At 46.5% G+C, this 23,666-nt stretch overlaps 1 pseudogene across 1 annotated transcript; it reads right to left on the reverse strand.

Annotated features, from left to right (window-relative positions):
- Positions 1-6,590: 6,590 nt before the first annotated feature.
- Positions 6,591-22,644, reverse strand: LOC311129333 (annotated as a pseudogene). The gene is made up of 17 exons: positions 22,515-22,644; positions 22,080-22,162; positions 21,890-21,947; positions 21,636-21,721; positions 19,074-19,135; positions 18,796-18,925; positions 18,477-18,541; positions 18,070-18,305; positions 17,731-17,947; positions 17,613-17,632; positions 17,382-17,514; positions 10,111-10,351; positions 9,470-10,079; positions 9,254-9,376; positions 8,989-9,012; positions 8,638-8,707; positions 6,591-6,853 (listed from the first exon to the last, which is right to left on the reverse strand). The product of its transcript is annotated as an uncharacterized misc_RNA (transcript).
- Between the last annotated feature and the right edge of the window lie 1,022 nt (positions 22,645-23,666).

A 23,666-nucleotide genomic window follows, 5' to 3' on the forward strand; every position in this document is an offset into this window, starting at 1 on the left:
AAAAATACTGGTTAAATAATTAGACTGAAATAATTTGGTTTATCGTTGAAATATAAATATGCACCGACTTTAACTAATTAGGTGGGAATAATTTGATTTAAATAAATATATAGACATACTTTAAATAATTAAATAATGGACAAATATTACAAATTAAAACGAAAAACATGACTACCAGTGGAGAAGCGGAAAGAATATTGACGTATGAACTTGCTCACCCGAACGTAGACGTACATCATGGGTGAGAAAGTAGAGAATATTAACATTTGCATTTTTGGTAATTTAGCAGACGCTCTTGTCCAGAGCGACTTGCAGGAGCAATTGGGGTTGGGTGCCTTGCTCGGGGGCAAATCGGCAGATTTTTCGCCTGGTCGGCTCGGGGATTGGAACCGGCGACCTCTCGGTTGCTGGCACGGTGCTCTTGGTTACTGGGCTACCTGCCGCCCCATATGAGTTTAAGGTTGTGCCTTTGTTTGATCATGTGATGGGGTTTGATGGGTGATCGGACCATGACTGGTGTGGTTATGGAAGTAATGTATAAATAGTGGAGAGCCAATAGGGGGTTCCATTAACTATTATGTTTTGTTGGGCATTTCAATGGCATAAGGTGAAATCTGTGTGTATGAGTGAATTCGATGGCTGGTATGGGTGGTGACCGGATACTACTGAGTATTTGGTTTGTTGATGTTGAATGGAAGATTTGTAGCGTGGTTTGGGTTGAATGGAAAGACTCACTTATTCGATAGGGAGTGAGTGCAGAGAGAGAGAGTTTTTGTGTTGCTGAATGAGGTGAAAGCTAGTGCGATTTTCATTTGGTGACGTCACTTGCTCTATGAACTGGAAGTATTTACTTTGAAAGCATCACGGAATGTGTGGGGTGACTGGCAATGTATGTAGAGGGTCCCTGGTTCGAACACAGGTAGGGACAGTGGGTAAAGCTTTCGCATTGGGGCTATAGACCTAGATTACTACGTGGATTGAGAAATGTGAAAGGTTGAATTAGATAGTAGAAGTATTCTAGAACGGTCTATGAAAATATGTTACAAGGTCCCCGCGCCTCCCCCGTTGTGTAGGAAGGAGCAAGGGGAGGGGTGAGAGATAGTTCAAATGATAGGAATATCATTAAATGTATGCTTATCAACGATAGCAAATATTTGTTTTATTAATTAGGGCCTAATCAGAGAGAACAGTTAAAGAAATTGAATAGCGAACTGAAATGGCGATAGAGCTGTGAAAACTGAGTTGAGGACAAAGGAGAATAATTTATGGCTCTGGTTAGCGAAAAAAATAGAGACAGTCTAGCGAGTTAGATTGAGCTGTAAGATTTCAAGTAGAGGTCTAAATACTTGACTGAAAGGCAGTGCTTTGATGAATTCTAATTGTTATTACTTTATTCGATAGGTTGTTTAACACCAGTGGTGTATGCAAATAGTTGGTGAATTATAGAACAATAATTTATTTTCGTTACGGGGACCAGGGGATGCAAGGAGCTTTAGCTATTATGCTGAGGGAATAGCACCAACCTATAGTGGGTTCTAGATTTGTTAAATAAACAAACTTATATTTTAAACTAAAGTAATGCAATAGGCTACAATTATAACATTATCAGAAAAAGGCACAATTTAATGTGAAATAGTTATTACAATTATTATTAATAGTTATTACAGTTATTATCATTGATCCAGTAATGATAGAAGGATAGTAGAGGAAAGGCAAGGGATTAAATCTCATTTAGGGAAAGAAGAAGAGTATGAAGATATATCAGGGAGAAAATACCATTAACTGAGGGATATAAAACGTTTAGCTGAAAAAGACAACAGGAATAATTTACCTTACACCCTAATATAGACATTAGACCACACCAGAAGTAGAGATGGCAGGATCACCAGTAGCAATCATGAAGAGAAGGTTCCCAGAAAATAGTGAAGATATTGGTAATATCTCTAACAAATGAGAAAAAGGACCAGAAAGATAGTAACTAAATGGCCAAAGGAGGGAACATTTGATGTAACCGTGATTGTATTGGCTAAAAAATGAAATATGACATTTACAGGGGGGACAGGAACAATAGAAGGGGAGACAGATTTTCCTAGGGGGTTGATCAAATAATTGATAATGGATCATTTGAGATGAGATCACATGTAGCAGATTTAGGGTAATCAATTAAATAATCATTGTATACTCGAGGAATTTTGAGTGGTTTTATGGATTAGTTATGAGGAATTAGATTGATACAAACAGTTATTGATGGGTTAGGACTGGGGATATCTGTATCATGTTTTGTGTGTACTACCATCTTTAGATTACTGATGGTAATTGAAGGTTAACAAAATGTATAACCAGGAGAAATAGATTAGCTTATCTCATTGGAATGTTGCCCAGGGCGAGGGGGAGCAGTAGTGAAGTTAGGCAGTGAGCTACCAAATCAAGTGGGGCCTGGCTATTTGTGGTTGTTGTTTTTCAAATTGGGTTTTTCAAATAAAAAACAACACACCTAGTATGATGGTTATAAAGGGTTGTTATGTTAAAATTAGGCAGTATTTAGAAATAAGGGACGGCAATTGGATGATAAATTAACAATATTACCTAAGTGATTGTTTAGGTAGGTGGTAATATTGACACATGAGCAAAACATGTGTCAAAAGGGGGATGGTAGGATTAAATAATAAATATATACGAAGGAGAGGACAAAATACTTGAACACATTTTTTTTTTAGATACAGTCTAGAAAGAGAATGCAGTCAGAAATAGAAATTGAGAGCTGAACATGTGTGAAGATAGTTTATTAACCACACCCGTATGTCAGAGGTTTTGTGCCCCACAGGTGAACTAAAGGGGAAGGTGACCCACTCTATCTAACCAGGTGACTGGTGAGCATCCAGTCCCTAAAGAAGAAAAACTGGAAGCAGGCCTGTTGGGAAGGGCCCTATCAGGTTATATTGGTCACTGCCTTTGCCATTAGAATAGCAGAAAGAGCAACCTGGGTCCACGTTGCCCACTGCAAAAAGGTAAGAACACATGCAAGCACCACTGAACACATGCAGAGTTAGAGAGAAGAACTTGACTAATAGGGTCTGGGGATCACCTCTGTTAACGAAGATCTCCTACCCTGACCTATCATCACTGTAGTGTGTTCTCAGGGTGTGAGTATGGGGTAGTACCAAGCAGAAAGACTGAGGACAGGAGAGGGTTGGCGGTTTTTGGGAATATGGATAACTTGAGTTGCATCATAGTCTCGGGAATGGTCTTGATATGTCAAGATCCACCACCAATTGTGCTATGCCCGACCCGACATACTGACCGTCAAGGACGAGTGGCCTACAAAATGGGAGTCAGAGAAGGGCAGACTGTCAGATTCAAAATAAGGGTTAGGGACGTAGCCAATGGGTGGGGTACATGTCAATAAGCAATTTGGGATTATAAAATCCCATTATATTCGTGTTCGGCCCCCCCGGCGGATTGTTCCTAGACTCAAGTGTTTAAACACACTTGGGGATGGGGATATGAGACCGAGGGGGACATGAACATCCAGATGGGGGGTAAAGAGAAACAAAGACATCACCAATTATCAATTGGAGATAGTAGTAATGTGACGGACTTAAGTTCGGAAGCACAGGAGAGAATTTTTAACCTTACAGCCCCTGTAACCGATGTGTGGTGGGAGTGTGCCAGTAAAGGCAGTGTAAGGCAGAGAATTCCAAAAGGGTGGCTAGATACGTGCGCCCTGGTTCTACTGGTTCAACTAGTTAGAATTAGTCACCAGGAACCAAGGATTAAACAGATGTAGGAGGAGTTTTAACAATAAGGAGAATAGCCCTATTTAGATGGATGCGATTGGGATACCAAGGGGGGTATCGGATGGATACCGAGCTATGAAACAATTAGGGGAAGGGTTTACTACCACGTTCTTTTGGTGGGTGACAATAAACAAAATTGTGAATTGGATTAATTATATCTATTACGACCAACAACGATTTATTGGCTGGACTAGGGATGAAACAGAAGGGATCTTTTGAACAATTATCCGCCATCTCACTCTTATGACTTAGTAAAAAGAGGTTGGCTCTAGATCAGGCAGAAAGGGGTGGTGTCTATAGAATGGTAAGCCATTGTTGTACGTTTATCCCTAACAATACCAGTCCTGACGGGAGTATCTCTAAAGCCCTAGTTGGTTTAGATAAACTATCAGCTGAAATGAAGAGCATGGCTGGAATGGAGGGAAAACGGACTGTTCTCCCGGTTGGGGGAGTGGTTTGGTAAGTTCGCATCATTGGTGGTTACTGGATTTCTGACCCTAGTAGTTGTGTTTCTAATATTAATGTGCTGTGCTGCCTGTGTAATTCCTTGTTTGAGAAAGTCTGTTACAGATGTTGTGCATACGGCTGGTATGATGCCCCTCCTAGGGGCTCAAGAAGGGGATGCAGAAACTGAGATGAAGTTGACAAAGGATGACCCTTGGTTTGCTATTGGTGAGGTGGTGGAGTGACATCCTAGTGGGTGTCTAAAGGGGGCCAAAGTTTACTTCCCTGTTTATGTTTTATGCTTTATTAATCAAGTTAACCATTGTGAATGTTTGTCTTTCCTTATGTGAAGGTTTATTTTTTATTATCATTATTGCCTATTAATAAAAGTGTGAATCTTTTTGTTTGTATTGTATTTTAATGAGTGACACCCTAGTGGGTGTCAAAAGGGGGGATCCTACATTTCCCTGAAATTTCTTATTTTGGTTTTCTTATTTTGGGTTCACACCCAGTGGGTGTGAAAAGGGGGATTGTGGGGATCTATTTTCTTATAACTAGATGTGATGCCTAGCTTAGAAAAAATACATTAATGATTAAACATATTAGGTTTGTACTGTACTGATAATAGATTGTTAAACATAACAAGCTGTGATTAATGTGGGGAACTGTTATGGGGGTAGGCTGAGACAGACTTGTGATTCACACAGACACACACACAGCCTCTTTGTTAAACCGCTCAAGGACAGACTATGTCTGAGGTTGCTGACTCGAGACAAGTTGTGGAGATAACAACTAATGCCTGGCAACAGTGAAGCGCCAAGGGGCTGGGACCAGCCTGTGCGCCAACGATAGGCTGAGTAAGTCTAAACCACGCTCAGTCTCTACTCTGATAGGCCAGCAGGGAGCGGGAACTATCTCTGTCAGAGTATTTAAAGAAGAACTTAGAACAATGGCTCAGTTCTCTGTCTGCCCTGGGTGGTTTTTCAGTGGGCCCGTATATACGAACATCATATTTACCATTGAAGTGTTTTGCATTAATTAAAATACTAGTCTATTTTACAAGATGTGTATTGACCTCTTTTTGTTCCTATACCAGATTTGAATTGACGCAACTTAACATTACCTAGGTCCAACTGTTCAGAATGTATTGGCTGTTTGCTGATGTAGCCAGATGGGGGTTATGCAGTAGAAAGTAGATACAGTACATTATACTAGAAGAGTGCATATAAGGCTGGTGTGATTTCACAGGTGACAGTTAGGGTAACTTGGTGGAAAATTCTCCCCTTAAGGGAAATTTATATTTTCTGACAGAAAACTGCAAAGTTTGGTAAGATTTAGATACTGTATGTGCATACTGTCAATCCTTGCTTAGGCAAACACATTTTGAAGGGAAATAAGCAGGCAGAATTTCTAGCTAAGCATGACTAGTGGCATCCATGATTTTTTTGGGGGGTGACAATGGTTTACGTGAGAATTACAGTTTAACCCAGGTTGGAGTTTAACCCCAAGCCACCCTATTCTTCCTCCCCTGTAAGTCTGCCTTCCTCTCCCTCTCAGCATTTGGCTGAGGCACATCTAATGCCATGCTTAATACAGGATTACAAATCCAACTGGGCAAATCACGGCAAATAAACTTTTCGGTTTGTGCTAAACTACATAAAAAATAGGATTTGGCTTTGGGCTTTTGAATAGACCTTCAATTCAGACAAAAATGGAAATGAGGCAGCTGGTATTTGTTCAGAATCTTATAGCTGAATATTTGATATTATTCAACCTGTTTCATCAGATGAACTCATGAATTTAGAGTTGAATATGGTAGAATGGATCATTGATTTTCTGATGAACAGAACCTACAAGAGAAGGCTGGTCCCTACAATCCCCTAACCAGTACATATTCTTCACCCCTTCTCTATACCGTGGACATAAATTGCCATAGCAATTCTTGGTACAGTGGTATTGTTACACCGTCTGACCTACATCATCAACTTTTCTCCACTTATGAATTGTTTTTAAATCCACATCCCTGCCTGCCAATCAAACTTCACTCCAAGTTGACAGATTGATAGCCTAGGTGTCGGTCCATTTCTGATTTGGCCAACTTGTCATGGTCTTGCCAAACAGCCCAAACTTTTCTTGCAGAAGTCTATGAATAATCGAGTTTGGCAGCTCACCGAGTCAGACAAGTTCACTAAAAGGAGGGAGTGAGTCTTTATTTGAACACTTGCTCACCCACAGAACAACAAAAGAACATGGAAAACGAAAAATATTTCAACAACAAAAAACATATCAATCTCTTCTCAATGGGGGAACCACAGATTCTGTGGTCATTCAGTTCATAATTATATATTCCTAGTGGATAAACAGTGGGGTGTGACTGAGGGGGGAATTGTCCTCTGTCTCACCAGTCTCCTCACTGAGGACTAGAAAGTCAGCAGCGGTAGGCCGTTTGGGGGTGGCTTTAGGGGTGCTCTTGGTCTTCTTATTGGTTCTGTTGGTAAGAGAGGCCACTGAGGCCTTCAGCACTCCGAACCGGGGTTTCTGCTGGGGGTCAAATGGCACTCTGGACGACCCCTCTGGACTCACCAGTAGCCTGTGATCAGACATCCTGAATTCTGGGGATCATAAACGGGCAAAAACAAATAGGAAAGTCTCATCAAAACTATGGAACAACATTGAACTGTAAAGAAATGAGGATGCAGAAGCTAGATTATCATTGAACACGGAACAACAAAGTATATACAGTGGGGGAAAAAAGTATTTAGTCAGCCACCAATTGTGCAAGTTCTCCCACTTAAAAAGATGAGAGGCCTGTAATTTTAATCATAGGTACACGTCAACTATGACAGACAAATTGAGAAAAATAAATCCAGAAAATCACATTGTAGGATTTTTAATGAATTTATTTGCAAATTATGGTGGAAAATAAGTATTTGGTCACCTACAAACAAGCAAGAATTCTGGCTCTCACAGACCTGTAACTTCTTCTTTAAGAGGCTCTTCTGTCCTCCATTAATGGCACCTGTTTGAACTTGTTATCAGTATAAAAGACACCTGTCCACAACCTCAAACATTCACACTCCAAACTCCACTATGGCCAAGACCAAAGAGTTGTCAAAGGACACCAGAAACAAAATTGTAGACCTGCACCAGGCTGGGAAGACTGAATCTGCAATAGGTAAGCAGCTTGGTTTGAAGAAATCAACTGTGGGAGCAATTATTAGGAAATGGAAGACATACAAGAACACTGATAATCTCCCTCGATCTGGGGCTCCACGCAAGATCTCACCCCGTGGGGTCAAAATGATCACAAGAACGGTGAGCAAAAATCCCAGAACCACACAGGGGGACCTAGTGAATGACCTGCAGAGAGCTGGGACCAAAGTAACAAAGCCTACCATCAGTAACACACTACGCCGCCAGGGACTCAAATCCTGCAGTGCCAGACGTGTCCCCCTGCTTAAGCCAGTACATGTCCAGGCCTGTCTGAAGTTTGCTAGAGTGCATTTGGATGATCCAGAAGAGGATTGGGAGAATGTCATATGGTCAGATGAAACCAAAATAGAACTTTTTGGTAAAAACTAAACTCGTCGTGTTTGGAGGACAAAGAATGCTGAGTTGCATCCAAAGAACACCATACCTACTGTGAAGCATGGGGGTGGAAACATCATGCTTTGGGGCTGTTTTTCTGCAAAGGGACCAGGACGACTGATCCGTGTAAAGGAAAGAATGAATGGGGCCATGTATCGTGAGATTTTGAGTGAAAACCTCCTTCCATCAGCAAAGGCATTGAAGATGAAACGTGGCTGTGTCTTTCAGCATGACAATGATCCCAAACACACCGCCCGGGCAACGAAGGAGTGGCTTCGTAAGAAGCATTTCAAGGTCCTGGAGTGGCCTAGCCAGTCTCCAGATCTCAACCCCATAGAAAATCTTTGGATGGAGTTGAAAGTCTGTGTTGCCCAGCGACAGCCCCAAAACATCACTGCTCTAGAGGAGATCTGCATGGAGGAATGGGCCAAAATAACAGCAACAGTGTGTGAAAACCTTGTGAAGACTTACAGAAAACGTTTGACCTGTGTCATTGCCAACGAAGGGTATATAACAAAGTATTGAGAAACTTTTGTTATTGACCAAATACTTATTTTCCACCATAATTTGCAAATAAATTCATTAAAAATCCTACAATGTGATTTTCTGGATTTTGTTTTCTCATTTTGTCTGTCATAGTTGACATGTACCTATGATGAAAATTACAGGCCTCTCTCATCTTTTTAAGTGGGATAACTTGCACAATTGGTGGCTGACTAAATACTTTTTTTCCCCACTGTACATTGGGAAATAATAGAGGTCTTGTCCGTTGTATGAGTAGATAAGGTGCTATCCGGCCCTCTCATACCTGCAGTTTTGTTTTTATTAAGTCCAAAGGTAACCTTCTTGGATTCGGACTTTGGAGTCTGACACTTCTTCTGTGAAAGAAATTGATAAAATGGGATTACACATTTGTGATAAGACATTTACAAGGAGAGATGGTGATGAAGTAACTTAAAAAAGATGATGCCCAAGAAGGCTAAGGCAGAGGCAGAGTCTGACTTCATTACGTTCCAGAACCATGCCACCATCCCTACACCCCTCTTCTTCAAGAGATCCAAGGGAAGCCCCAGCACATCACTGTCCAGCAAGAAGAAGGTACTAAACACTGGTTTGACACAGAAGCTGCCTAGTATTACATTGTTTTCTTGGCGCTCACTGGTGTGGACGGCTCTTCGTTGTCCTGAGAAGAGGATGAAACACAAAGCAATTTAACAAAAGTCAAAAATGTATAAACAAGAAACCTGTTCAATGGCTACAAGCACATAGCTAACATCAGCTACACTTATGCTAACTAAAATGTTATGCATTTAGGAAATAACTTTCAACTATTTGCATATTTGATGGAGGGGGACATCATCAAATGTGGCAGGCTGATTCAACCTGGGCCTAGGAAGTGAAGTCAATGTGAACTTAAAACTCACGTAGCTCAGTTTAGCTTTCTTGCTTCCAGCCACCCCGTTGACTGTAGCAGACTCTGCCTCGGCCTCCAACTCCTCAGCCTCGACCTCAATCACTACCGGGATCTTCCTCTTCTTCTTCCCTTTCTTCACAGGAGTCTCCAGGTCAGCCTCTGTGGGCTGCTCCTCTGCAATGCTCTCCTCCACTGCTGTGGTCTCTGGCTCCTACTCCTCAGCTACCTGTGCTGCCTTCTTTTTCTTCTTCTTCTTGAGTGGAGTTGGTGTAGCAACCTCTACCAGCTCCGCCTCAGCGTCTACAAGTGTAAGGTTTGAGTCTGCTTCCGTCTGCGTTTCACCCTCGGCCTCCACGCTCTGTTCTTCAGCCTTGGCCGCCTTCTTTTTCTTATTTTTGAGCGGGGTTGATGTAGCGATTTCTGCTGGCGCTGTCTCAGCATCTACAAGTATGACGTCCGCTTCAGTTTCTGGCTGCATTTCACCCTCGACCTCCACGCTCTCCTCTTCAGACTTGGCCACCTTTAGTTTCTTCTTTTTCAGGGGAGTGGTGGCGATGCGGACGTCAGCTGGAGGCTCCACAGCTGGTGTGGCTTCTGGTTTAGTGTCTGCTGGTGTCGTGTCTACCGGTGTTGCGTCTATTTCAGCGACTTCTTCCTTTGTGCTCTCAGCAGTCCATTTAGCCTTCTCCCTCCAAGTCTTCTTTAGTGGGGTGGCCGTGATCTCTTCTGCTAGTGGCACTTCTACAGCATCTGGCTTCGTCTCAACCTCCTCTACGGTTGTCTGTTCCTCAGGCTCCTGCTTGGTGCTCTTCCTCCTGCCCTTCCTCTTGGTTGTGCTGGTAGTAGCAGTCTCAGGGGCACTCAGACTCAGACTTCTTGGACGACGTGCTGTCTGGTACTGGCGTCTCAGATTGGGTCTTCTGTCCCATCTCCATTACTTTGGCAGATGATAGGCTCCCCACCACTACATCCTTTGGAATTTCTGATTGGTTCTCTGTCTCCATGGCAGTTACCGCTGTTGGAGTATCAGTGACCTTCATAGGAGAGGCCTCCTCCTCCAGGACAGCCTCTTGCTTCTCCACCTTCTCCCCAACATCGGTGCCCTCGGCTGGGGTAGAGGTTTCAGTCTTTACCCCAGTCTATCCGGCCTCTGCAGAGTCTGTTGGGACAGAGCGCTCCGTCTTTGCTTCTGTAGGTGCTGCCTTCTTAGCGTCTGTCGTTTCGCTCTCTGTTGTAGCAGGAGTTGTCAGCCTTCACTTTCGACTCCTCCACCACCCCGTTCTGCTCTTCACTTCTCCCATGCTCCTCTTCTTCCTCTTCTTTGTGGTGGTGTCGCCGGGTGTCTTTGCTCGTTTGCTCTCGTCTGATGCTGCACTCTGGTCTGACTTTCCTGGTTTTGAGTAATTTTTCTTGCCTGAAGTAGAAGATATGGAGATCGCAATGATGTAAGAACTATACTGAACAAAAATATAAACGCAACATGTAAAGTGTTGGTCCCATGTTTCATGAGCTGAAATAAAAGATAGCAGAAATTTTCCATGTGCACAAAGTGCTTATTTAGCTCAGATTGTGTACAAATTTGTTTACATCCCTGTTAGTGAGCATTTCTCCTTTGCCAAGATAATCCATCCACCTGACAGGTGTGGCATATCAAGAAGCTGATTAACAGCATGATCATTACACAGGTGCATCTTGTGCTGGCGACAATAAAAAGGCCACTAAAATGTGCTGTTGTCACACAACATAACGCCACAGATGTCTCAAGTTTTGAGGGAGCGTGCAATTGGCATGCTGACTGCAGGAATGTCCACCAGAGCTGTTGTCAGAGAATTGAATGTTCATTTCTCTACCATAAGCCGCCTCCATCATTTTAGAGAATTTGGCAGTACGTCCTACCTGCCTCACAACCGCAGACCACGTGTAACCACGCCAGCCCAGGAACTCCACATCCAGCTTCTTCACCTGCAGGATCGTCTCAGACCAGTCACCTGGACAGCTGATGAAACTGAGTATTTCTGTCTGTAATAAAACTAATTCTGACTGGCTGGGCCTGGCTCCCCAGTGGGTGGACCTATCCCAGGCCCATCCATGGCTGCGCCCCTGCCTAGTCATGTGAAATCCATAGATTAGGGCCTAATTTATTTATTTAAATTGACTGACTTCCTTATATTGTCATGAGCCTCTCACTCCACCGGGTTACCACCTTAATTTTCTTCCACTCTGCTCACCACTCTCTCTACTCAGCCTAACTAGCTCCACCTGTCCCTGCTCTGCTCTGCTCTAATTACTCTGCCAGCTGCGCTGCATTACCCACAACCTCTCCCAGTATTTAAAGCCCTGTCTTTCAGCTCTCCTTTGTCAGATCGTCTGCAAAGCTCACACCCGGAACCTGTTTGCTCGCGCTTCTGGCTCACCCTGGTTTTGTGACCCCGGACCTGCCTGATTTTTGGATACTCTTCTGCCCCAGGAGATCCAGACCTGCTTCTGCCATAACGACTCCTGACTACTCTTCTATCCCGGTAACTCTGACCAGCCTTCTGCCTTGCTACTACGTATTTTGGATTTCCCTTGAACTGTACTGCTGCCTTGTTTCATTCCGCCCTGTTGTGTCTGTGTCTCCCCCCCCCAGGACTTCTGGACCACCCACCACCGGCTTCATAGGACGCATCGCTGCCACTGGGGGGGGCACAGACCCAGCACATTGGACGGGATCCCTGTTACCCCTGGAGCCTTCATTCACTCCCTACTTCCCTTTTCCCTTAAGTTTTAATAAACTTTCTGGTGTGACGCAATTGTGGTCCTCTGGTCGTCTGTCTGAACCGTGACAGTACGATCTGACCATTATGGACTCAGCGCACACTTTCCCCGACATGGAAACCGATGAGCATGAGCAGCAGTTCCAGCAGCAGCAACAACAACTCGCCATGATCATTCAACTCCTCACCAACCTTACCCCAGCCAGTCTGCCCACCAGCCCTGCCCCCGAGTTACCTGCCCCGGTCATTGCAGCCGCTGCTCCGGAACCCAAGATTGGAAACCCCGAGCGGTTCAACGGCGACTCAACCCAGGTCCGGCCATTCCTGACTAGCTGCCGACTTCAGTTCTCCTTGCAGCCAAGGACCTTCGCCACGGAGGGGGCTAAAGTTGGGTATGCCATCACTCACCTGACGGGCCGAGCTCGACTCTGGGGAACAGCAGAGTTCGAACGTCAAACCCCCGCATGTGCAACCTTCGACCTGTTTGCTGAGGAGATGCTGAAGGTGTTTGACCTGGATTCACCCACCGCAGAGGCGTCTCGTGAACTGTTCAGTATTCGACAAGGCAGACGTACAGTCGCAGACCATTCCATCGACTTCCGAACCCTGGCTAGACGAAGTTCTTGGAACACACCATCGTTGGTGGACGCGTTCTTCCATAGTTTGGCTGACTATATCAAGGACGAGTTGGTCTCCCATGAACTGCCTTCCACTCTTGATGAAGCCATCGCACTGACTGTCAGGATCGACAGAAGGATACAGACCCGTCGTCGTGAGAGGGGGCGCCAAGGTCCACCTACTACCGGCATTCGGAGAGATCCGACTGGGCTCCTGTCATCTACTGCCACTCACCCAGGTCAGCTTGATCAGTCTGAGCCTATGGAGATTGGGCGAGCCTCTCTCACTCCTGCAGAGCGCCAGCGCCGCTTCACCTCAAACCTCTGCCTCTATTGTGGAGGTGATGGACATCGTGTGGTAACCTGCCCTTTAAAGGGCCGAAGCTCACCGGGCATAGGGGGAGTCCGGTTGAGTTCAATGACCATCCAGTCCTCCGACCGCAAACCCCTGCTGCAAGTTCACCTCCGCATCTCTGACTCAACTCACACCCTGGCTGCTCTGGTGGATTCTGGCGCCGAAGCCAACATAATGGACATCAAGCTGGCACGCCAACTGGGACTGGAGAACCTCCGTTTGACACCTCCTATTCCTGCCCGGGCACTGGACGGACACTTACTCGGATCGGTCACTCATGTCACGGCCCCGGTCTCGATGGGTCTGTCCGGAAACCATCAAGAAACTATCCAGTTTCACCTGCTCCCCTCTCCAGGCCAACCCCTCATCCTGGGTTACCCATGGCTCCGCCGGCACAACCCTCAGCTCGACTGGGTGACCGGGGTGATCAGGGAGTGGGGAGAGGACTGCCACCGAACCTGCCTGCTTGCTGCCGCACTACCCCCTCGGCCAGTACCTACTAACTCCGCTCCTGACCTCTCCAATGTCCCAGAATGCTACCATGGTCTCAGAGAGGTGTTTAACAAAGCAAGAGCCACATCTCTGCCCCCTCACCGACCGTACGACTGTGCCATCGACCTCCTCCCTGGAACAGCCCCTCCAAAGGGTCGTCTTTATTCGTTGTCTGCTCCTGAAAGAAGGTCCATGGAGGACTACATCAATGGCTCTCTGTCCGCAGGATTAATCCGTTCATCTTCATCTCCTGCTGGTGCTGGCTTCTTCTTTGTGGGGAAGAAGGACGGATCTCTTCGCCCCTGCATCGACTACAGGGGACTCAACGACATCACAGTGAAAAACCGTTACCCTCTGCCTCTGCTCACCTCTGCTTTTGAGTTGCTCCAGGGAGCCACTGTTTTTACCAAGTTGGATCTCAGAAACGCTTACCACCTAGTGCGGATCCGGGAGGGAGATGAATGGAAAACCGCATTCAATACACCAACAGGCCACTACGAGTATCTGGTTATGCCTTTTGGCCTCACCAATGCTCCTGCTGTGTTCCAGGCTCTAGTGAATGATGTACTGCGGGACATGTTAAACAAGTTTGTCTTCGTTTACCTGGATGACATCTTAATCTACTCCAGAAACCTGTCTGAACACACCCGCCATGTCCAGCAAGTCCTTCATCGTCTTCTGGAGAATTCCCTCTACGCCAAGGCAGAGAAATGTGAGTTTCACGTCAAGACAGTGGCCTTCCTGGGGTACATAGTGGCAGAGGGAAGTATCCAAATGGATCCTGCCAAAGTATCAGCAGTCACTTCATGGCCAGTTCCGGAGAACAGAAAGAAGCTGCAACAGTTTCTGGGGTTTGCTAACTTCTACAGAAAGTTTATCCGGAACTACAGTACCGTTGCTGCCCCTCTCACTGCTCTAACCAGCACCAAGCAACCCTTCACCTGGACCCCAGCAGCCGACAAAGCCTTCAGTACCCTCAAGGTGAGGTTCACCTCCGCTCCCATCCTCCAGATGCCTGATGTGGACCGGCAATTCATTGTGGAGGTGGACGCCTCGGATGTGGGAGTTGGTGCTGTGATTTCTCAGTGGGCTGCGGAGGATAGGAAGCTCCATCCCTGTGCCTTTTTCTCACGTCGGTTGTCCCCCTCTGAGTGCAATTACGACATAGGGAACCGTGAGCTGCTGGCTGTGAAGCTTGCCTTGGAGGAGTGGCGTCACTGGCTGGAGGGGTCCACCATTCCATTTCTCGTTTGGACCGATCATAAGAACTTGGAGTACATCCGCACGGCCAAACGGTTGAACTCCAGGCAGTCCCGCTGGGCCCTGTTCTTCACCAGGTTTAATTTCACTCTGTCATACCGGCCTGGATCACGCAACACCAAGCCAGACGCCCTCTCCCGTCAATTCCAGAAGGATGACACCCCCTCCAAGGACCCTGTGTCGATTCTGCCAAGTCCCTGCATCGTTGCAGCTCTGACCTGGGCTGTTGAGGAACAGGTGCTGGAGGCTCTCCGTAACCAGCCAGGTCCCAGCACTTGCCCAGCTGACCGCCTTTTTGTCCCCGAAGACCTGAGGTCCCAGGTCGTTCAGTGGGGACATGACTCCCGCCTAGCTTGTCACCCTGGCTCCACCCGCACTTACAACCTGCTCGCCCAGAGGTTCTGGTGGCCCTCTCTGAGAAGGGATGTACGGGAATTCGTCCAAGCCTGCCCCATCTGCAACCAACACAAGTCGTCCTGCCGGCCCCCAGCCGGATTGCTGCAGCCCCTGCCTGTGCCCAGACGTCCCTGGTCTCACATCGCCCTTGACTTTGTCACGGGGCTGCCCCCTTCAAGTGGCATGACCGTCATTCTCACCATAGTTGACCGTTTCAGCAAGATGGCACACTTCATTCCCCTCCCCAAGCTCCCAACCGCCAAGGAGACCGCCCAGGTGGTCCTGGAACACGTCTTCCGGATCCACGGACTGCCTAAGGATGTAGTTTCTGACCGTGGTCCACAATTCTCCTCCGCTTTTTGGAAGGAGTTCTGTCACCTGCTGGGAGCCACAGTCAGTCTGACTTCCGGATTCCATCCCCAATCCAATGGGCAGTCAGAGCGGGCTAATCAGGAGCTCGAGAAGGCACTGCGATGCATGACTTCACGCAACCCCCACTCCTGGTCGCAGCAATTGACATGGGTGGAGTACGCACACAATTCACTGACCTGCTCTGCCATCGGTATGTCCCCTTTCCAATGTGTTTATGGATACCAGCCTCCTCTATTTGCCAGCCAGGAAGAGGAGGTTACTTGCCCATCTGCACTTGCTTTTGCCCGTCGATGTCGCCGCACCTGGTCACAAGCCCGAGCCACACTCCTCAGATCCGTTGCCAGCTACACTACCGGGGCCAACCGTCGGAGAATTCCTGCTCCCACCTACCATGTTGGTCAAAGGGTGTGGTTGTCATCAAAGAACCTGCCACTCAGGGTGGAGTCGCAGAAGCTGGCACCTCGGTTCATTGGCCCATTCCCTATCATAAGAGTGATTAGCCCTACTGCTGTCCGGCTCCAACTGCCTAATTCCCTGAGGGTGCACCCCACTTTCCATGTGTCTAAGATTAAGCCCATCCATGAGAGTCCGCTGGTCCCTGCTGCGCCTTGTCCTCCTCCTCCACGGCTCGTCGATGGTGGTCTGGTTTACACCGTCCGCCGCCTGCTTCGGTCCAGACGGAGGGGTAGGGGTCTCCAGTACCTCATTGACTGGGAGGGCTATGGACCTGAGGAAAGGACCTGGGTGCCAGCTAGTCGGATTGTGGATAGGACTCTCATCACCGCTTTCCACCAACGGCATCCGGATCAACCTGCAATCCGTAGGGGCCGCCCCAGAGGGGTCCCTAACCGTCCTGCCCGCTCGGCTTCCTGTCCTGTGCCTGATCCTGTCTCGGGACCTGTCCCATCTCCCGACCACGGCCCTCCGGCTTCCTCCGAGGATGAGGACGTTCACTCGGACCGTTCGGAGGAGTTCTAGCCCTCCTCCGGCTCCCCTCCTCCCGCCCGGCGTGGTGTTGCTCTTGGGACTTCTGGGGCCGTCCCTTGGGGGGGGGGTTCTGTCATGAGCCTCTCACTCCACCGGGTTACCACCTTAATTTTCTTCCACTCTGCTCACCACTCTCTCTACTCAGCCTAACTAGCTCCACCTGTCCCTGCTCTGCTCTGCTCTAATTACTCTGCCAGCTGCGCTGCATTACCCACAACCTCTCCCAGTATTTAAAGCCCTGTCTTTCAGCTCTCCTTTGTCAGATTGTCTGCAAAGCTCACACCCGGAACCTGTTTGCTCGCGCTTCTGGCTCACCCTGGTTTTGTGACCCCGGACCTGCCTGATTTTTGGATACTCTTCTGCCCCAGGAGATCCAGACCTGCTTCTGCCATAACGACTCCTGACTACTCTTCTATCCCGGTAACTCTGACCAGCCTTCTGCCTTGCTACTACGTATTTTGGATTTCCCTTGAACTGTACTGCTGCCTTGTTTCATTCCGCCCTGTTGTGTCTGTGTCTCCCCCCCCCAGGACTTCTGGACCACCCACCACCGGCTTCATAGGACGCATCGCTGCCACTGGGGGGGGCACAGACCCAGCACATTGGACGGGATCCCTGTTACCCCTGGAGCCTTCATTCACTCCCTACTTCCCTTTTCCCTTAAGTTTTAATAAACTTTCTGGTGTGACGCAATTGTGGTCCTCTGGTCGTCTGTCTGAACCGTGACATATATGAACTGCAACTAAGCAAAATCTTAGAAATTGTTGCATGTTGCATTTTTATTTTTGTTCAGTCAATATTGAAAAAATTTACAAATAAACAAAGACGCTTAATATCTATGGAAATCACAGTAACAAAGACCTAAGGTCAAAGGTTAGTGTTTAAATAGTGAGTTTGAGGTACCTTTAGGTTTCTTGTCTGATGAGCTCTCTTCTTCCTCCTCCAGGCCTCTTCATCCTCTTTCTGCTGCCAAACATTTCATCGTCATCCTCATCCGTTGACACTTCCTCTGGGTACTCGTCCTGTGGGAAGACTCCTGAGATAGCAAGACAAAAGGGAGAGAGACGTCAGCTTCTCTGCACATCTATAATAGGGATACTCTGATTAAATAGTTATGACCATCAGGATTCCTACCATCACTGAGATCCCGGAGACTGCAGGGGAACAAAAAAGAAAAGAAAAAAAGACTCAATTCCTCAATCTGAGTCCATATCAAGCTATTCTAATGTATAAGTGTGTGCATTTTACTTACGTCTTGATGACTTTGTAGAGTCTCTGTCTGTTGTGGCTGGGGGTGTTGCTACGGCTGGCTAGCCCAAACAGCCTGTCCGCCAGGGCAGAGTAGTCAAACTGGAGAACAGGTCCGATCCCCCCGTCATCTGGTATCTCAGACTCCGAGTCACTCTCCAGATGGAGCATTTCATCATCCTCCAGACTATCTTCATCTTCTTCCTTAGTTGATACAGTGCCTAAAACCACAAAGGGAAGAGAGGACAAGTCTTATAAAATATTGAATATCTGGACATTTTTAATTAGAGGCCTTGTATTATTAATTTCTCTACCAGTTAGTCCTCAGACTTTCAATGCCTACAGTTGGTCTGCTTTCCAGTGGTTTTCATGGGGGATTTCTTTGCAGCTTTTTTGCCCTTCGGAGGCTTCTTTTTCTCTTCCTCCTCTTCTCCTTCTTCAGAAGCCTGTCCCGAGTCAGACTCCTCAGATCCTCCACCTGTAGCCTTCACCTCCTTCAGCAGGTCTTCAATGGCGAAGGGAGCCTCGTCCACGATGGCACTGAAGATGCTGCTGCAGATAGCCTTGAGCAGGATCCGACTGGGACAAAGGGAACGAGGGAAGGAGAAAGAGAAAAGGGGAATGTGGAGAGGGGGTTGAAACAGTCAAAGGGTGATGGCCATTAATTTGAAGAGGGTCATAGATAAAGACAGTGGTATAACTCAAGCAGCTGTTGTCGCCCCTTGCACAAAAGTTCACTTCAAAACTCACTCTTTGGTTTTGGATGCTGTTTTGCATAACGGGTCGATGAACGTCAGGTTCTGAGCCGCTGTGAGCCACAATCAAAGCCCTAAATCATTCAACTGTGGTGGAACCAATCTCAGAATGGAACTAGCTAACACACACACACAATATGAATTCCTAAAACCCAACAAACCCCAACCATTATTATGACAGCCATATCGTTATCATACTTTAGTAATTTCACATCTCTACCTTCATAAGCTGATGTATTACCTCCCAATTATAACCCTAATTGTAGCAGCAAAACTAAACCTAGATCAGCACTTACAGTAAACATAAGTCATACCTCGGCTGAGCCAACTGCAGCCAGCTCGGTCATGTAGAGGTCCAGTATGTGAAACTGCAACCCACAGGGGGCTCCGCTGGTGCTGTGGAGGATCTGGGCAGTCAGGAGCTCCAGAAACCTGGTCACCACACTGTAGAAAGACAAAACAAGTTATTTGAACATCACAGGAAGGATGCATGCATAAAGGCTTAAATGGACATTACAGTTCAAAATCAAAGTTTGTCAGATGTTTTCCAAGTTCAAGATGGGGTGAAGTCTAGGGTCAAAGCATCACCCACCTGGTCTCCCATTCTTTCCTCTTCATCATTTCAAAAGTGTTCCTGAACACGAAACGAACGAGCTGTCAGAGAGAAAGACAAAAAGAGAGGTAAGGATTTGTAATTTCTTCATGTCCAAATTATTTTCACAGTTTATCCTCCAACTATACATGATGATTTATTGGGTAAGGTAATGCTGATAACATTTTCATGGATTAAATCAAATTGTACTGGCCACATGCGCCGAATACAACAGGTGCAGACATTACAGTGAAATGCTTACTTACAGCCCTTAACCAACAGTGCATTTATTTTTAATAAAAAAGTAGAATAAAACAAACAAAAGTGTTGAGAAAAAAAGAGCAGAAGTAAAATAAAATAACAGTAGGGAGGCTATATATACAGGGGGGTACCGGTGCAGAGTCAATGTGCGGGGGCACCGGCTAGTTGAGGTACTTGAAGTAATATGTACATGTGGGTAGAGTTAAAGTGACTATGCATAAATAATTAACAGAGTAGCAGCAGCGTAAAAAGATGGGGTGGGGGGGAGGGGGGGGGCAGTGCAAATAGTCTGGGTAGCCATGATTAGCTGTTCAGGAGTCTTATGGCTTGGGGGTATAAGCTGTTGAGAAGTCTTTTGGACCTAGACTTGGCACTCCGGTACCGCTTGCCATGCGGTAGCAGAGAGAACAGTCTATGACTAGGGTGGCTGGAGTCTTTGACAATTTTGAGGGCCTTCCTCTGACACCGCCTGGTATAGAGGTCCTGGATGGCAGGAAGCTTGGCCCCAGTGATGTACTGGGCCGTACGCAGTACCCTCTGTAGTGCCTTGCAGTCGGAGACCAAGCAGTTGCCATACCAGGCGGTGATGCAACCAGTCAGGATGCTCTCGATGGTGCAGCTGTAGAATTTTGAGAGGATCTGAGGACCCATGCCAAATCTTTTCAGTCTCCTGAGGGGGAATAGGCTTTGTCGTGCCCTCTTAACGACTGTCTTGGTGTGTTTGGACCATGATAGTTTGTTGGTGATGTGGACACCAAGGAACTTGAAGCTCTCAACCTGTTCCACTACAGCCCCGTCGATGAGAATGGGGGTGTGCTCAGTCCTCTTTTTTTTCCTGTAGTCCACAATCATCTCCTTTGTCTTGGTCACGTTGAGGGAGAGGTTGTTGTCCTGGCACCACACGGCCAGGTCTCTGACCTCCTCCCTTTAGGCTGTCTCATCGTTGTCGGTGATCAGGCCTACCACTGTTGTGTCGTCGGCAAACTTAATGATGGTGTTGGAGTCGTGCCTGGCCATGCAGTCATGGGTGAACAGGGAGTACAGGAGGGGACTGAGCACGCACCCCTGAGGGGCCCCCTGTGTTGAGGATCAGTGTGGCAGATGTGTTGTTACCTACCCTTACCACCTGGGGGTGGCCCGTCAGGAAGTCCAGGATCCAGATGCAGAGGGAGGTGTTTAGTCCCAGGATCCTTAGCTTAGTGATGAGCTTTGAGGGCACTATGGTGTGGAATGCTGAGCTGTAGTCAATGAATAGCATTCTCACGTAGGTGTTCATCTTGTCCAGGTGGGAAAGGGCAGTGTGGAGTGCAATAGAGATAGCATCATCTGTGGATTTTTGGGGGCGGTATGCAAATTGAAGTGGGTCTAGGGTTTCTGGGATAATGGTGTTGATGTGAGCCATGACCTGCCTTTCAAAGCACTTCATGGCTACAGACGTCAGTGCCACGGGTCGGTAGTCATTTAGGCAGGTTATCTTAGAGTCCTTGGGCTCTAAAATAACTATGTTGGTCTGCTTGGGACTATGGTGGTCTGCTTGAAACATGTTGGTATTACAGACTCAGTCAGGGACATGTTGAAAATGTCAGTGAAGACACTTACCAGTTGGTCAGCACATGCTCGGAGTACACGTCCTGGTAATCCGTCTGGCCCTGCGGCCTTGTGAATGTTGACCTGCTTAAAAGTCTTACTCACATCGGCTACGGAGAGCGTGATCACATAGTCATCCGGAACAGCTTGTGCTCTCATGCATGCTTCAGTGTTGCTTGCCTCGAAGCGAGCATAGAAGTGGTTTAGCTCGTCTGGAAGTCTTGTGTCACTGGGCAGCTCGCGGCTGTGCTTCCCTTCGTAGTCTAATAGTTTTCAAGCCCTGCCACATCCAACGAGCGTCAGAGCCGGTGTAGTACGATTCAGTCTTAGTCCTGTATTGACTATTTGCCTATTTGATGGTAAGTCGGAGGGCATAGCAGGATTTCTTATAAGCGTCCGGGTTAGAGTCCTGCTCCTTGAAAGCGGCAGCTCTACCCTTTAGCTCAGTGCGGATGTTTCCTGTAATCCATGGCTTCTGGTATGTACGTACGGTCACTGTGGGGACGACATCATCAATGCACTTATTGATGAAGCCAGTGACTGATGTGGTGTACTCCTCAATGCTATCTGAAGAATCCCGGAACATGTTCCAGTCTGTGCTAGCAAAACAGTCCTGTAGCTTAGCATCTGCGTCATCTGACCACTTTTTTATTAACCGAGTCACTGGTGCTTCCTGCTTTAGGAAGCACCAGTGACTCGCACCTATATACTGACCTGGAAAAACGTATCCATGCGAAGCCTGTCAATGCCAGTCCATTCTCTTTTGATGGTATGCAGGAAAGTCTCCAGAAACAAAAACTCTACAAAAGGGATTAGACTCAATGAAAAAAAGAAACAAATCTAAAATTGGAGTACACGTTCTGTACAGGGTCTGTCAAAATTATCTGAAAGTGTGTTCACAGACACAAAGGAAATATTTAAAGAATGACAATAATGAATACATGGTATTTATTTTTATGAAGACTTACTACTCTGGACGTTCTGGAAGCTGTGCATCAGGCCAGATATCTGATTCGACAACTCCTCCTGTGAGCAAAATTCCTATTAATGCACCTTCTCTTGGACCCACAAATTGTCAGACTTGTGTATCAACTCTTCTTGTTGAACCTTTTTACATTAATTAAAATAAGTTGGGTCACAGCGTGGCACTGACGTTACCTGAAGAAGTGGCTTGTCCTGCATCCACAGGCAATAAAAAAGGCCCTTCCATAGTTTAAGTAACTCGTCGCCTGTGAACCCACCTAGAGAAAAGTCACTCGGTGAAACACCTGGATACAAAATGACTACTATAAAAGGGAGTTAGCAACTTTGTTGGTCGCATCGTTACTGGGCTTGTGCGACTTGAATTTCCGACCAGGTGTGACCCTTTTCTTTAATGTGTTCTACATTCTAAGACCTTTTACATAATTGTTTGTGCTAACGACTATTGTATTGTTAAACCATGAAATTCCGATGGCTTAACAAGCACAAACGAATCAAAGGGTTAGTAAGCTAGCAACACGAAGAGATGAGGCGGACATGCTGCGTATCCCTTCCACCGTTAAGTGAAAGCTAAGTGCGTGGTCCATTTTCTAGTAACCCCGTTAGCCTTACTGTTGATTTTCTGTGACCTAACACTGATATATTTTCTTAGTTTCTTGATGGCCTTTGTCCGCATGGGCTTCTCATTAGATGCCAATCTTTGAGCGAACTGGATCTCTGCTTCTTGTTGTATTGGCGCCATGTTCCCCACTAATTGACGTGGAAACACTTTTGCCTAGCAGTGACACATTTCTCTCTGCGTTTTCCCTCGTCGCAGGATGATGACTTCACACTTAAAATAAATGGTCGTTATTCTGCATTTCATCACAGGGCGGCAATGTTGATTCAACTTTGAGTCATAATTTCTTCTCTGTCACAGTCCATGGGGGCTATTTATAATCACACCCAACCTTTTCATTATTCCTCAGTGACATGCAAATCCCAGAACAGTAATTATGGAGGCTACTATAGTAACATCTTTATTATTGAAATATACTGATCAAAAATATAAACGCAACATGCAACAATTTCAAAGATTTTACTGAGTTACACTTCATATGAGGAAATCAGTCAATTGAAATCAATTAATTAGGCCCTAATGTATGGAATTTACATGACTGGGAATAAAGATATACATCTTCTGGTCACAGATACCTTTTTTTTTTAATGGGGCTTACAATGGGCTTCAGGATCTCGTCACGGTATTTCTGTGCATTCAAATTGCCATCGATAAAATGCAATTGTGTTCGTTGCCCGTAGTTTATGCCTGCCCAGACCATAACCCCACCGCCACCATGGGGCACTCTCTTCACAATGTTGACATCAGCAAACCTGACATCAGCAAACCGCTCGCCCACACAACGCCATACACGTGGTCTGCGGTTGTGAGGCCGGTTGGATGTACTGCCAAATTCTCTAAAATCACATTGGAGGTGGCTTATGGTAGAGAAATGAACATTCCATTTTCTGGCAACATCTCTGGTGGTGTGCTTTTGAGAACAGTGTTTTCCCCCTAATTGCATTTAGCCTTATAGCATACTGCCGTGCACTTGCTGCCGTTTATAATGTGAAGAAATAGCCTAATAGTTTAACATTTTAAGCTAAACATTCTGATCGGTTGCACCAGCCTCATTGCTTTTGAAATATGCGTCTTGGAATTCCATAAGGACTCATGCTGTTGCATCCCTGATGTGTCTGTCTTCATTTGCAGCCTACTTCGGTGCT

Source organism: Coregonus lavaretus (genome assembly GCF_964263955.1).
Source record: "Coregonus lavaretus genome assembly, chromosome: 5".
NCBI classification, from domain to species: domain Eukaryota; kingdom Metazoa; phylum Chordata; class Actinopteri; order Salmoniformes; family Salmonidae; genus Coregonus; species Coregonus lavaretus.